The sequence below is a fragment of the Suncus etruscus genome, chromosome 3 (assembly GCF_024139225.1).
Source record: "Suncus etruscus isolate mSunEtr1 chromosome 3, mSunEtr1.pri.cur, whole genome shotgun sequence".
NCBI lineage: Eukaryota > Metazoa > Chordata > Mammalia > Eulipotyphla > Soricidae > Suncus > Suncus etruscus.
Genome location: NC_064850.1, coordinates 55,571,793 through 55,587,650, shown reverse-complemented (window position 1 = coordinate 55,587,650; position 15,858 = coordinate 55,571,793). Strand labels below are relative to the sequence as shown.

The following is a 15,858-nucleotide window of genomic DNA, read 5'->3' as shown; positions in this document are numbered from 1 at the left end:
TGAAGTGTCTTCTGGTTTTATCTCAACATTATGTGGCAATGCAGAGAACCCTACCCTTAAAGGAAGTTGGTGTTCTTACCAAGTCTTCAGGGTGTCAGATGAACCCACTCTAGAGAAAGTCAATGCCAAGGCAGCATTAGGGTCGTCCCTGGGAGAAGACCGATTCCTGATGCTGGTGTAGAAAACCACGCTGGTTTCATAGATGGGATCCAATTCAGGGTGAATGGTCAATGTCCAATCATCTGCGAGCTTAAGCTTAGTCATTATGACAAGTATTAAGCATGTAATGCCCCATGCAATATAAAATTTATGTGTTCATATCCCTATTAGATAAGAACTTGCTTCCACATGTAAGATGTCCCCATTTTAATGTACCTATACAAAACATAAATAATGCCACATGGTTTACTGGTGCATATGTAGGTGAAAATAACAAGCCAAACAATCAACAATCCCAGTATCCAGGTTCCTTTTCTAAGAGCAAACTAAATCATGAGCATTATTGTATAATGGTAAACTACCTACAACTGAAAACAGGTTACAATAACATATTCAACAAGTGAGCTCTCTAGCAGGAATTTATGTCATGCAGCTGCATATTCCAGTGCTATCTGTGGACATAAGCATTAGATTATATTAGCAGGAATGACCAGTAGACAATAAATAAAATAAATTTTGTCATGATATTATCTTAATGAACAATGTCTCTGAGTCTAATATAGAATAACATTGCAATGTGGAGTAATGAAAAAATTTTATCTTGAAAGATCTTTCATTTCATAATGAAGATCTTCAATTCTATGTATTTCATCAGACCTGAGTTTAATATCTTTTTGTAACATGAAGTCTAATGAGCAAGGTTTTATATTGTCTAATGTTCTCTAGAAAAGTAATGAATATTATTATATTATCTAATGTTCTCTAGAAAAGCATTGATTATTATTCTAGTGCTTATTTTAAATAATGTCTATATCTTACAAATAAATGCAAGAAACTAAATATAAACCCAGCAAATGTAGTAGTTAAAATAAAGAATGATCAGGTTACATACAATTTTAGAGAAACAGTTAGGACACAGAAACAAGTAGAAAGCAAAAGTGAAGAATTTAAAAAAAAAAGTAAGTTTCAATATTAAATATTTATCATTATAATTCTCCATCGAGAAGGGTTCTTTAATTCACTCATATCTTGATCAGAATTAATCTTTTTCTTTCTTACCATTTTGAACTCAAGTAAGAAAGAGAGTATAGTGGGAAAGAAGCTGTTTTTGTACACAGCAGACCCAGTTCAATCCCCAGTGCCAGAATAATGCTGACACAGAGCCAAAATAAACTAGAATTATTGCTATTTGTGAGCCAACTGTCACTAATCAGCAAATGCCTATATAAAAAAAGATTTTGAACACTGAGAACATATTCAAAACTTTTCTAACATAATATGTTATATGTTATTTTTGAAATACATACATCTATAAAACAATGGTAACATGTAGACATGGTTCTATGACTGAAATACAACAGGTTAATTACAAGGTCATTTTGCTAGTACATCATTTTTTTCGGATATTATAAAATTAAATGATGACACCAGAATATGCCAATGAATCTGACATGCTGATATAAAAGAAAATTATTTCAATATTATAACTGTAAGATGAAATTTTGTCAAGAATGATTGTTATAGTTCAAATTTGGAGAAATATAAACTATTTAAATTACTTTTATTGAATAATTTTTCATTGAAAGTCTTTTTATTATCAAGAAATTAGACAAGATACTCTTTTAAATTATTAGCCTGTACTTTTTATTTTTCTTAATTCAATAAAGATGTTCAAATAATATGCAAAACTTAGGGAAGGAACTTGTCCTTCCATGAAAAACACAAGTTTCAAAGTTTCAAAGTCTTTATCCTAGAATTAGTAGTTTTGATCTGTTTGAGTCTAGAGGCTTAGCCAAAAGGCAGTTGGATCAAAGTCTTGCTCCCTGCACTGTCTCAAAAAGGGAATGGTTAATTGTGTTTACTCAAAAGGCACAAGTCAGGCATCCGCAGTATATTTCTAACAACTGAATATGAAATCTCTACAAGAACATGGTGAGAAAGGTTACCTTGTAATCTGCTACTTTTAATGAAAGCCTTAGCACATACTGCAAATGTTCTTTGGAAACAGTATGATGGGATTTATGTGCTATTTGAATGCAACTAAGTATGAAATATCTGTAGATATTATTAATATAGCATGACTACACATATTTTATTTGTAAAAATCTCAAGGACTAGGATTTAACAATGAAATTTTCAACTAATCATTGAAGTTTATATTGAAAAAATACTGTCTAACTTAAACAGTAGGGCATTTCATTATTACATACTTCATCTAAATACCACATAATGCATAGTGATGAAACTAAATGGTACTTATAACCCTAGTAGTTTCCTTGAGAATGCCATTTTATGGAAGTAAATGAAGCAATTGATTTCTATTAATTCATTTAGATAAATTTATAAACTGATGTTATGACTACAATATAAAAATTGCCTCATCTATCTATATGCATGTGACTATATATAATGACTTAAATATTTAAAAATAATTACTTTACACTTAAATAAAAGAAATAAATTGTTATTCATTAATTTAGTCAAATATGATTTACTGGTCAACTACATTTCAGAATCTGGAATATGCTTAGAATAAAATGTATATCAATAGTCTATGTCCAGACACTCTTAAATTTTTATTATGACAATATAAAATACCCTGATCAATAAATAAAATATCATTTTATACTACATCAAAATATAGCAGTATAGCCTTTTTATTTTCAGATTTTAATAAACACAGTGAAAACTGTGTTTAATAAAAAACAGTGAAAACTGTTGGCATTATTTTCACTGCCTTCAGTACTTTGCAGAGAATGATAATCTCTTATTATGATTATTTTTTCTCTTAGAATCATCTTATAATATTTACATTACATAAATACCATTCAACTGCCGATTTTAATTATCTTAAATCTTTAGAGTCATGATATCCAATTTTAAATTATTAATTTAATTCTGAGGAGTCTTTACCTCTGAGTTAATTTTTGCATTATTTTGCTTTAAGTGCAATTTTATTTAAAAGAATTGTTTAATATAGTATAAAGTGTTTGGCATCTATTTCAGTTTTGTTCATATTGCTGCATATATAAATATTAGTCTTTTAATACCTATTATTCTATTTTATTTTATAAACATTATAGTAAGCATACTAAAATAGCATTTTATTCTTTAAACTTTTTGAATTATGTTAAATTAACCTTAAGTTTTTAGTTTTCTCTATATGTTAGGGAAACTAATTGATTTCTTTTTTTTTTCTTTTTATTTTTTTGAGAGTGCACTGATGATGCCCAGGGCTTACTCCTGACTCTGTACTCAGAAATCACTCATGGCTTGGGGGACCATATGGCACATGGGGATGGAACCTGGGTCTGTCCTGGGACAGCTGCATGCAAAGCAAATGCCCTACCACTGTACTATAGCTCAGGACTTTGATTTTTTTTAATTTCTTAAAAAATTTTAAACTATATAGAATTGTTTTTGTTTTTGCATAATTATTATTTATCTTGTGGCCTGGTTAAGAGTTGTGTATTGGTTGTAGGAGATCTATATATAACTTATTTTGAATATCTATAGTTAAGAACATGTTATTATTAAATAATGAGCATTTAACTTGTTCTGTCTCTATATGTGCATAATTAATTTTTGTTACATTTCTGTATCTGCTAGTTCCTCTAATAATATATTGTTTGAAATCACATAGTTATCACATTTTTTCCTCTGTCTTAAGGAAAAATATGTAAACATTCACAATTAAGTTGATTAATATAAGATATTTATATATTCTATATTGAGTTAATAAAATGTCTTCTATTCTTGTATTGTTGATACTTTACTTTCTATATAAGTATGTTGTTTCTTATATAAGTAAGTTATATCTTAAATTTTGCTTTTGGAGTTAGGGGATATTTGGTGGTGCTCAGTACTTACATCTGACTCTATGCTTAAGGATCATTCTGGGAATCCTATGTAGTGCTGGGGTTAGAATCAGGGATTAAACCAAAATCAGAGGCCTATTATCTCTCTGATTTATTCAATAAACTGTATGTACTATATTATCTTTTTTTTTGTCCCCCAATTCACAATACATACCCGGCAAGGGTCCTGTGTTGAGGTGTATATGGGGTGCCTTTACTGTACCTCCTCTTTCTATACAGCCAGTGTAAAGAACACAGCCTGTGGTAAGAATTGGGAGGCCTTATTTTATCTTTTATTTATTTTATTATTTTTTTTTCTTCAGGGCAAACTAAAGTTGTTTTTTTTTTAAGTAAGAATTCATTTAAAGGACAAAATTGATTAACATAATGAGGTAAACTAATATAACATAATATAGTGACATAACATAACATATAATATAATTGATATAATAATAATACATGTAATTCAAAGAAAGTTTCTGATTAAAAACACAATTTTTTTTTCCATAATGGCTTACATATCTTTCACTGTAGTATTTTGGGTACATATTCACATTGAATCAGGGGAATACCCATCACCTAATATGTCCTCTTCTCAATCAAAAATCAAATATACTGAAAATAGGCAGAGTCCTGTCTAGAGGCTTCCAACCTCAGTTTGAGAGAGGATGTGAAAAAAGTAATTAAAATACCACAACAATACACACACACACACAAAAAAAAATATATCGAATTAAATAACCGATAAGCACCACAACAATAAAGACAGGCACCACACAATAATCTCGGTTCTGAAATCAAATCATACTCAAGTGCAAAAAGAAAGAGAAAGACAAAACAAAATAAAATAAAATAATATTGGAGACATCAACCGTAATCTCCACACCAAAATAAAGACGTCAAAAAAATAGATCATTTATTCTCCTCTTGCTGCTTTCGTGGTATGTGGAAGACTTCTACTTTATCTTGGATGGTAAAATCAGACCTGTTTCTAGAGGTCTTAGTGGCTGTGCAGATCAGGGAATGGAGTTTATGAAGTCTTTCTTTGTGGTTCTAGCAGTTATGCTTCTTCAATGTCCTTTTTTTGTTTTTTATGTGTTCTAGGTGTTTCAGAATAGTGCTACCATTCTGTGTTTTTCTTTTGTCTTCTGACTTACTTCGTTTAACATAATATGATCTAGGTCCATCCACGTTGCTGCAAAGTCTGTGATTGTATCATTTCTAGCTGCCATGTAATATTCCATTGTATATATGTACCACATCTTAATGATCCATTCATCTGTTGTTGGACATCGAGGTTGGTTCCAAGATTTGGCTATTATACTGAGTGCTGCAATAAATAGTGGGGTGCATACGTATTTTGGAATGAATGTCCTTCCATCTTGGGGATATATGCCTAGGAGAGCAATTGCTGGGTCAAATGGCAGCTCAATTCTGAGTTCTTTGAGCACTCTCCAGACTTTTCTCCATAGATGTTGGACCAAGGGACATTCCCACCAGCAATAAATGAGAGTCCCTTTCATACCACATCCTCTCCAACAAAGGTTGTTCCCATTATTTTTGATGTGAGCCAACCTCACTGGTGTGAGGTGGTATCTCATTGTTGTCTTGATTTGGATCTCCCTGATGATGAGTGAAGGTGAGCATGTTTTCATGTGTTTGTTGGCCATCCTTCTCTCTTCCTCAGAGAAATGTCTATTCATTTCATCTCCCCATTTTTTTATGGCTTCGTTTGGTTTTGAAGGACTCAGGTTTCTGAGCACTTTGTATGTTCTATATTATCTTATTTTGCATATAATCAATGAGTTTGCATTTCAAGGATATTTATGATAATTTATTTTTATATTGTTGAGTTAATAAATTTTCATTAAGTAATTTTGCATATATTTTCATGAAATAGTAGAACCTTCAATTTTCTTCTCTTGGCTCTTTTATCAGGTTTGTTAGCAGATTAACAGACTGTGTATAATGAATCCAGAAGCAATGCTTCTTTTATTTTTTTCAAAGGAAGTTGGGTTACCTCCTGATTCTGTGCTCAGGGATTACTCATGGTAGCCCAGGGATTCAGATATAGTGCCAATGATGGATCCCAAGTTCAAAAAGAGAACGCTACCCACTGTAATATTATACCAGTCGCAATTCACTTTCATTCTTGATTTTGGTCATCTGCTTTGTTTCCATCTCTCTCTCTCTCTCTCTCTCTCTCTCTCTCTCTCTCTCTCTCTCTCTCTCTCTCTCTCCTTCCCTCTCTCTCTCCCTCTCTCTCTCTCTCTCTCTCTCTCTCTCTCTCTGCCTTTATGAATTTCATTAAATTTTTTTCCAATTGTGTAACATCTCATTGAATTTGACTCTGGTATTTACTTCCCTACATTCTACTAAGGTTAGTATTAAGTTTTTATTCATTTCATAGATTATTTATTGAGTGAGAAATTTAGTTAGTAAATTTAAATTTATTTTTAACATGTTTAAAATTAAAATTTTCATCTAAGTCTTATTCAGATATTTTTCATATGAATCATTACATTTTAATTTTCACTTGAATTTCAGTATTTTTTCTGATTTTATTGGTATTACATATTTAATTTTTTTTTGTTTTGTTTTTTTTTGGGGACATACCCGTTTGATGCTCAGGGGTTACTCCTGGCTAAATGCTCAGAAATTGCCCCTGGCTTGGGGGGACCATATGGGACGCCAGAGGATCGAACCGTGGTCCTTCCTTGGCTAGCGCTTGCAAGGCAGACACCTTACCTCTAGTGCCACCTTCTGGCCCCTAATTTTTAAAATCCTAAGTTCAAACTTTCTTTCTTTTACATATTTATAATTTAAACCAATTGATATAAAAATATTGTTTGTAATAGCTTCAATATGTATTTTATATATACTTTTATTTTGAATTTTGGAATTGCTTCTGGCAATATCCAGGGTTTACTCCTAATTATTTTCTCAGGGATCAATCCCTCATGTTCTTAGGAGACAATATGGTATGCCAGAATCAAAATTTCATTTCATGTATGGCATTTGTTCCTATTCCCTGTACTATCTCTCCAGACTAAATAATCGTCTCATTTTGTTTGTTTGTTTGTTTGTTTGTTTCGGTCACACCCGGCAGTGCTCAGGAGTTACTCTACACTGGCTCTACACTCAGAAATCACTCCTGACAGGCTCTGCTGAAGGGACCATATGGAATGCCAGGATTTGAACCACCACCCTTCTACATGCAAGGCAAATACCCTATCTCCATGCTATCTCTCTGGCCCCTAAACTATCTCATTTTTGATAAGTCTTTTTGAAGATGAAAACTACTGAATTGAGTTATTAAAAAATCTTTGTCTCTGAATTCACAAATCAAGCTAGTAACTGTTAATAAACATGTAAATGTTTTGATATATTTTTCTATTACGAGGTCATATAATATATTGCTAATCAAAAAAATTAAATTAGCATTATATTTGACCCTAAGACTAATACTCTATTAAGATACTTCTATTCAACAACATACCACAGATAATTTCTTCTTCTTTAAAGTATAAAATTTGGGAGGATTAAACTATAGCAGATAAAGATAGCTTGATATATGATACATATGTGTGTTTTGGACAGTAAATTAAAGTTGAAATTTCAGTATGAAAAGTATTTGTAACTAAATATATTACTATTGTAATATATTTGAATAATGCATGACAAATATTTGTGTAAGAAATAGGGTATTCAAAGAAAATAATGGGACTATATTTAATTTAGGCAAGACCCATTAATCAAGATTTTTTGTCATATTTGGGAAAATTGTGGCAAAAAAAGAGTTAAATTTACTTGGAAGAGTAAGCTGGACTTAGATACTCTAGATAATGCAGTTTCAGAAAATGAAAGAAAAATATCTTGTTAACTAAGTCTTAATTAAATTAAGAAAAGAAATCTGATTTCTCACAGCTTAGAATTTAATAAAGCTGTGATATAGCAAGGTATAAATCAACAGAGGGAGACATGTGTAGCACAAAAATTCTTACTCAACTTATCTGAAAAATAATTATTATAGGGCAATTATTTTGTATTGATCACCCCTCTTTGTTCCCTAAGAGAGACTCAGGCCTGAGAAATGTATTAATTCCTATTTTGATGTGTCTATGTCAATATGATCTTCATTTTATTTGCAGATACATATTATACTTAGTTATTGTTATAAATTTCAGATATATTTAGATAAATAAAGTTTAGATATGCGATTATAAAATTAGATATATTTTAAAAGTTATATTATTATAATAAAACAGAATTTCTAGAATTTTCTAAATTATCTTTTACATAGAGGGTTATTTTGTCTTATATATCTCTCTTAGTCATGCTCCCAACTATAAAATAGATTCAGTTCACAATAGTTAAGAAAAAAAAATAAGCTTCTAATGACTCCTTAGGAAAAATGAATCAAAATAAAGTTAAAATAAAATTTTAAACAGAATATATAACATTATTCCAACTGTTATAAATAATATTATTTTTAAGGCTTGGTCCAAACACCCATTGCTCATCTATTTTTAGATAATGACTAGGAGAAACAAGAAATAAATATAGTAGGGATAATTTGAAAACATCATTATTTACTTACTATTATAAACAATTGCTAAAGTATTAAAAATTTGTTTTTAATATATGGGATGCCAAGGGAAAGAGACATATAAAAAATTAAATAGATTGGGTCTGGAGTAGTAGCCTAAGCAGTAGGAAACTTGCCTCGCAGTTTCAATCCCCAGGGTCCCATATGATCCCCCAAGCCTGGGACTGTTTCTGAGTACATATCTAGTAAACTTTGAGCGTCACCAGGTGTGGCCCAAAAAGCAAAAAAAAAAGAAGAGGGGAGGGGAGGGGAGGGGAGGGGAGGGGAGGGGAGGGGAGGGGAGGGGAGGGGAGGGAGAGGAGAGGAGAGGAGAGGAGAGGAGAGGAGAGGAGAGGAGAGGAGAGGAGAGGAGAGGAGAGGAGAGGAGAGGAGAGGAGAGGAGAGGAGAGGAGAGGAGAGGAGAGGAGAGGAGAGGAGAGGAGAGGAGAGGAGAGGAGAGGAGAGGAGAGGAGAGGAGAGGAGAGGAGAGGAGAGGAGAGGAGAGGAGAGGAGAGGAGAGGAGAGGAGAGGAGAGGAGAGGAGAGGAGAGGAGAGGAGAGGAGAGGAGAGGAGAGGAGAGGAGAGGAGAGGAGAGGAGAGGAGAGGAGAGGAGAGGAGAGGAGAGGAGAGGAGAGGAGAGGAGAGGAGAGGAGAGGAGAGGAGAGGAGAGGAGAGGAGAGGAGAGGAGAGGAGAGGAGAGGAGAGGAGAGGAGAGGAGAGGAGAGGAGAGGAGAGGAGAGGAGAGGAGAGGAGAGGAGAGGAGAGGAGAGGAGAGGAGGAGAGGAGAGGAGAGGAGAGGAGAGGAGAGGAGAGGAGAGGAGAGGAGAGGAGAGGAGAGGAGAGGAGAGGAGAGGAGAGGAGAGGAGAGGAGAGGAGAGGAGAGGAGAGGAGAGGAGAGGAGAGGAGAGGAGAGGAGAGGAGAGGAGAGGAGAAACTCACTTAACCACAAATTAATCAAGAAAGTATTATATATTTAGGGGCCAGAGGTTTAGGATCTTGGATAAAGAATTTGAATTGCATGAGGCCAACTCAGATTCAATACCTAACATCACATATGGTCTCCCAAATTCTTCCAAGAGTGCTCTCTGAGCACAGAGCTATGAGTAAATCCTAGGACAGCTGGATGTAATCAGAACACAAATGTAAAAATTAAATTAGTAATTTAATTTCAAATATAATTTGTACATAAAAGATGTAATTATGGAAAAGATATATGCATATTTATTCATATGTATACTTACAAATTTTTTTTGCTGTGCTCCTTTGACTCTTATTTTTCTTTTTTTTTTGTAATGGTTTTTATTTATTTTTTTTTTTCAAACAGAAAAAGCCATTTAATCACACATATACATTCATAGGACTTTAAACAAAATGTAATATAAAATATAAAAAAAAAACCAAAACCCCACAACAAAAAAAATTACATTTACTTGTAAACTGCTTAACAGCTGGTGGGTTGGCTGACAGGGCTGCCCAAGAAAAGCAAAAGCAGATATAATGAGGTACATTTTCAATGAATAACCACCACAGATCATGTGAACTGCTCTAGCAGCCCAGTCACCTGTTCCCCAATCTCGCCTCCTTAGAGACAAACCAGGGCAGTCCTCCCATGAATTGAGGGCTCCAGCTATATCGATAAGCACCTCAAAGAACAGACAAAACAAACATACCAAAAAAAAAAACTAAAACAAACAAACAAAAATCACGCCATGGTCTTGAATCTTGAATTAAGAAACATGGTATAGCACATAACGACAAAGAAGAAAGGGAGAAAGAAAAAAATATATATATAATTGGGGACAACACTTTCAATAATCGCACCCAAACAAAAAAATCTACCAAAATAGATAAATAAATCAATAATAATAATAACAATAGTAAATAAAGGTAATATATATATTTATATAAAAAATAACCAAGATTTTGTGCTTTTTGTATTTGTTTTTTCCCTCCTGCCCTGGCACAGTAAATGTTGGGGTCATTCGAAAAGGAATTCACTTGGCCTAAGAGATATGGGGTTTCTCTGTCCTTGGAGCATACTGTCATGGGATCAACTCTAGACTTTGCTCATGATCAGGATCCTTTACTTTCCCGATGGTGTTTTTTGTTTTTTGTTTTTTTTCTTGGTGTGTGGAAGACTTCTGCTCTATGTTTAGAGGTCTCAGTATCTGCACAGATCCTGAGGTGGGACTTATGATGAAGTCAGTCTTTGTGGTTCTAGAGATTTTGTTACCTCAGTATCATTTTAATCCATCTTCTGTGGTTGGTGATCTTGGTCTTTGCACTGAACCTAGGGTGGCACCTAGGATAGCGTCTTTCTTTGTGCTTCCAAAAGCCCCATTCCGTTACAATGATCTCTGCCGGACCTTTTGGGACTGGGGATCATGATTATTGTGCAGGTCATAGTTCAAGCCCTAAACTAGGGCTTTTTTATTGATCCCAAGATGTATACAGTCTGGTCGTGGTTCTTGCAGCCAGTCATCTGCAAATCCCGATCTTGGTTTTTGGACTAACCAAAGGGTGCCAAGACTTCTGGTTTTGTCTTGTCGTTAGTTGGTAAGGTAGGCTAATCTGCTCTAAGGTCTATATGTTCGCATTTTCCTCGTTGTCAGGATAACATGTTAGAGCTGGGCCTTGTTGTTAGTCCCGCCGTATCAAGGCTGTCCCGGATAAAGTTTGTTTCCTGCAGCTGTTGTGAAGAGCTGTGCCGTTTCCGTTTCTATGTCGGGGCTCAAGGGTTCAAGGCTGAATGAATGGTATCTAATCACCTGAGGTCTAAGTTGATTCCACATGACATATTTTCAAGGCAGGAGATATCCCCATATTGTAAACAACTATGAGTTCCTATCTCTAGTAGATAGGAGCTCTTTTTTTTTTTTTATATATGTATGTAAGATTTCCCCTTTACTTAGTGTGCCTTTGCAGGGGGAAGTGGTGCTACATTATAATGTCTGTATATTTGTGGGTGGATTGATGGGATAACCGAAACAGGTCACATACCCAAAAACGAGGGGGAAAAAAAAGGGGGAATTAAAAAAGTATGTGCTCAACAATATATATGTAGGACAATCATTTAAAAAAGATAAATAAATAAATTAAAAACAAAACAAAACAAAAACAAAAAAACAAAACAAAAAAAATGTAATGTAGTCCTCTGCACCACTTTGGTTCCTTAAAAACTTCGCTAACTTATTTTATTTTTATTTATTTTTTTTTGTATACTTACAAATTTTATATTTCACTCTTGTAACACAGATATCAAGAGAATACTACAGTAATCACTGCATATGTGTTCAAAAAGGCACACACAATGAAATTCATAGAAATTTGGTTTATGATAGATAAATATTGATAACTCGCACATGCACACATATAATATGTAATTGTATATATGCATATTTCTGTTTATTTAATAATATTTACTCAAAATTATGTCCCAAAACTACTTGAAATTTATATATTGTTTTAAAAATACTAATGAAATTGTGATTTATAAAATTATATAATTTTACAACCTAACATATATGTGTACATAAAAAGAAACATAAAATAAAAGATCAACTTCCAAGAATGATTATTTTTAGAATAAAATGGAAACAATAGTGAGTTTGAATATATTTGGGTATTGAAACATCCAGATTCATATCAGCATGCATATGAATAAGTTTATTATCATCCTAAAACTATAACTTTTGTGGGGGGGTTTGAGCTGCACCCGGTGATGTTCAGGGGTTACTTCTGGCTATGAGCTCAGAAATCTCTCCTGACTTGGGGAACCATAAAGGACGCCAGAGGATCAAACCACCGACCGTCCTACGCTAGGTGAGCCACCTCTCTGGCCCCAGCTTTCTTATTCATAATATTTTATGGGTATATGTAACCTAATGATATAAATGAGTAAGATAAATAGCTAAATAAAACAAAATAAAATTTTAAGAAATGGATGTAATTTTGGGTTTTTTGTTTGTTTGTTTGAGGGCACATTTAGCTGTGTTCATACCATTCTCCTGGCTATATGCTCAGGTTTCACTTCTTGCAGGACTCAGAGGATGATCCAGGATGCCCAGGATGAAACCAGTTGAGAGTAAGCAAGAAAAGATCCCTGCTTGCTGCATTAGCTCTACTTGTCAATATAAGTTTTTCAAACATGAATATAAAGCATTTTGAAGTATAAAATTGTCCTGTAAAAGAAAAAAAATCTCTTGGCTGTTTCAGTCTGAGCAAATCTGGCCACTGTTTTCTTTGCACATTTAGCATATCTCACTACGGGATAAGACAGGTGCTAAATGTACCTTCTGGCTGGGGTTACGATATGACTGTGTTAAACACATCTTGGGACTACTTGTAAATTTGGTAGTTTGTTTACTAAAAAGACTAAAAAAGGCCTGACCCTCAATGGACTGCAGCTCTGTTCACCTGATGAAATTCTTACATATGAATCTTTTCAGAGCGTTGGGGTTTGCTTATTTTTTAATTATGTTTTTTGCTAGTATTGTATTATTTTTTTTCTGCCTTTTGCTTTTGCTTACCTCTGGAATTTTTTTTACTTCAATACTATATGATTTCATGAAATATCATGTGAAATTATGACAAGACATATCTTAGTGTTAAAAAATGTCTCCTGAGTTTCTGGACAGTGATGTCATACCTAGATTTAGAGATATATTATTATTTATCTATCTCATTTGTTTTCATGCTTTGCTTCTTTTTGCTCCTGATCACACAATTCATTATTAGAGCTTGCCTATTGTTAGCCTGCCAATTTTATCATTTTAATTAGATCTCTCTTGGTGCTCATTTGTCATACACTAACTAATCATTGCTGTGTCTTGATTGTTAAAATACATTCAAAATAAAGTATCTGTAAATAAACAATTTTTTAAGGATTAGCTTTAAATGTTTTAAATTATGTTCTATATAATCTATGTTCTGTTTGTTCCTTTAACCCATTCAAAAAATTGTCCACTATGTCCTATGTTTTTTACGGTTATGACACACATATAGATTTAATTTGTGTTATACTGGACTATAGTGACATTGCTTATAATCTGTTAATAAATTTTTTAAATGAGTCATTAGTTTATAAAGCCATAATCATCTATCACTTAAGGCCTTCTACCTCTCAGTACCTAACACTGAACAAGATTTTGCTCAATTGAAAAAAATAGTTACATTTCCACTGAATTCCACAGCAAAAGCATATTAATAGATTCTCCATGATTTTCATATTAATCTATGTTTGATTTTATTAATTATTCATTGCTACTTCATTGATTCATTAACTTGAATGTTTGTTCCTGTTTATCAAATTGCATTTTCTGACTTTAATGAATTTTACCTCTATAAAACTTGTGAGTCCCATAACTAGTCTTTCTGTATTTCAGAGACCAAGATTGTGACCCCTAGTAGCCAATATCTTTAATTGTATGACTCAGTTCCAGTAATTTTACATCATGAAAAATCTTTCAGTAGCCAAGAATCTTCTAAAAATCCAAGTGTCTCAGCATATTGTACCCACTCTGAAGTCTGAAACCAATAAACAGCTGCCTGTCACTGCTATTTACTACCAGTCTCTGCTTATTCTTCACCAAGCAAAGATACTGTTCTTCAAGATTCCTCTCAAAAAAAAAAAAAGCTCTTAGATAACAAACATTGATCCTCCATTCCCTAGTCAGTCTCCATGTGGAAAAGGTGAAAGTATGTATAGACTATGGTCGAAGGTCACTGTCCTTCATCATTAGTTGTAAACATAATTTCAATCCTAATTTTGATTTCAACTCTTAATAAATCTAGTTATAACTTGAAATATGTTTGATATATAATGGGTGTGGCTAAGCCCAGTTATTAAGGAAAGATTATTACATGCATTTACTTTCTGAAGAAGCATTTCTCAATCTGTTCAGCATTCCATACAATCATTCAATAAACTTAAGGAAACCACACCTCAGATTTCTATAAAATAATAATAAAATTTATTAAAAGCTATTAATCACATAATATAAAATTTAAAATATGTATTTATGAGGGGGTCACACTGAAAAAACTCAAGTTCTAATTCTGGCTCTGCTGAGGGTGAACCCCTAGTGCTGGCAAGTGTCTGCATTAACTCTCTAGCTTGGAATATTTTAATAGGTCATTATCAGCAATGAAATGGATCCTAACATGTAATATTATTTCCCTTACTGTATTAAAAATGATACATGATTGAAGCAGACAATGTAGTTTTTATCCAGTTAATCTTAAATTCCCTTTACATTTTCAGACATTTTCTCCTCCCTTTGTTCTGATTTTCTTTCTGTGACCAGTATCTGTATCTTCAGAGACCTTCGGTAGTACTCCACTGTGTCTGAAGATTCAATAAATCCTCTGGGGCCAAATTTAATAATTAATGACTTCCTGATAATTCAGAATTTCCCTGAAGGATAAAGGAAATAGGTTTGAAAAATCACATGTGAAGTTTCTTCCTCTTTTTTACCTATATTTCCTGACACAATTCTATTTCTTTGTGAGTTATATGCAAGGCCATTTGATTTTTGAATTAGCTTTTGGAAACCTTAACAATCCTTTATTATAGTAATCCTTTATTACACCCATACATTGATGATTTCATAAAATGTCAAATCAACTTCATCAACAATAAGAACAAAGAAATAACACACAACCAAAGCATTGACAAAATATTATAGTTTCACTGGTCATCTTTGCTGTAATCCATCTCATGGTGCCTATCTGTTTACACTTTAAATGAAAAATCATAATTTTGTATCCTGATTTAAGAACTTGCTCCATTACCTGCTCTGTTTTCAACTATAATGTATGTGTGTGTGATGAGGATGATGATGATGTTGATGATGATGATGATGACTTAAAACTACTAAGAACTGCATCTCTCTAAATTTTCTCTCTAATTTTCCTATGTGACCCTTTCCTAAGAAGAAGCCTCCATAATAAAAGACCAGTAAAATCTCAGGGTTCATTCCTCTGATACTCAGGAAACCCATTTGAGTTATTAGGAATGCAACAGGAATTGATCGTATGTAATCAAACACCTTAACACTTTATTTTCTCTCTAGCTCTGTCCTTTCCTTTCTTCCCTATTTTCCCTGTCCTGCCCTGCCCTTTCTTTCCCTTCCATTCTTTTTCTTCTTTTCCTTTTTTTTTTTTTTTTATCAGAGGGGGTATCTCTGATTGTGGTAATTATCAAAGGTGACCTTCATTTTCTTGCTGTTCTCAAAGATTCCATTTATAGTGCTA

The 15,858-nt window shown here is 33.2% G+C and overlaps 1 non-coding gene across 1 annotated transcript; it reads right to left on the bottom strand.

Annotated features, from left to right (window-relative positions):
• Positions 1-4,164: 4,164 nt before the first annotated feature.
• Positions 4,165-4,297, bottom strand: LOC126005205 (small nucleolar RNA SNORA51). The gene has a single exon (XR_007494375.1). It is a non-coding gene; the product is annotated as a small nucleolar RNA SNORA51 (small nucleolar RNA).
• Positions 4,298-15,858: the final 11,561 nt, after the last annotated feature.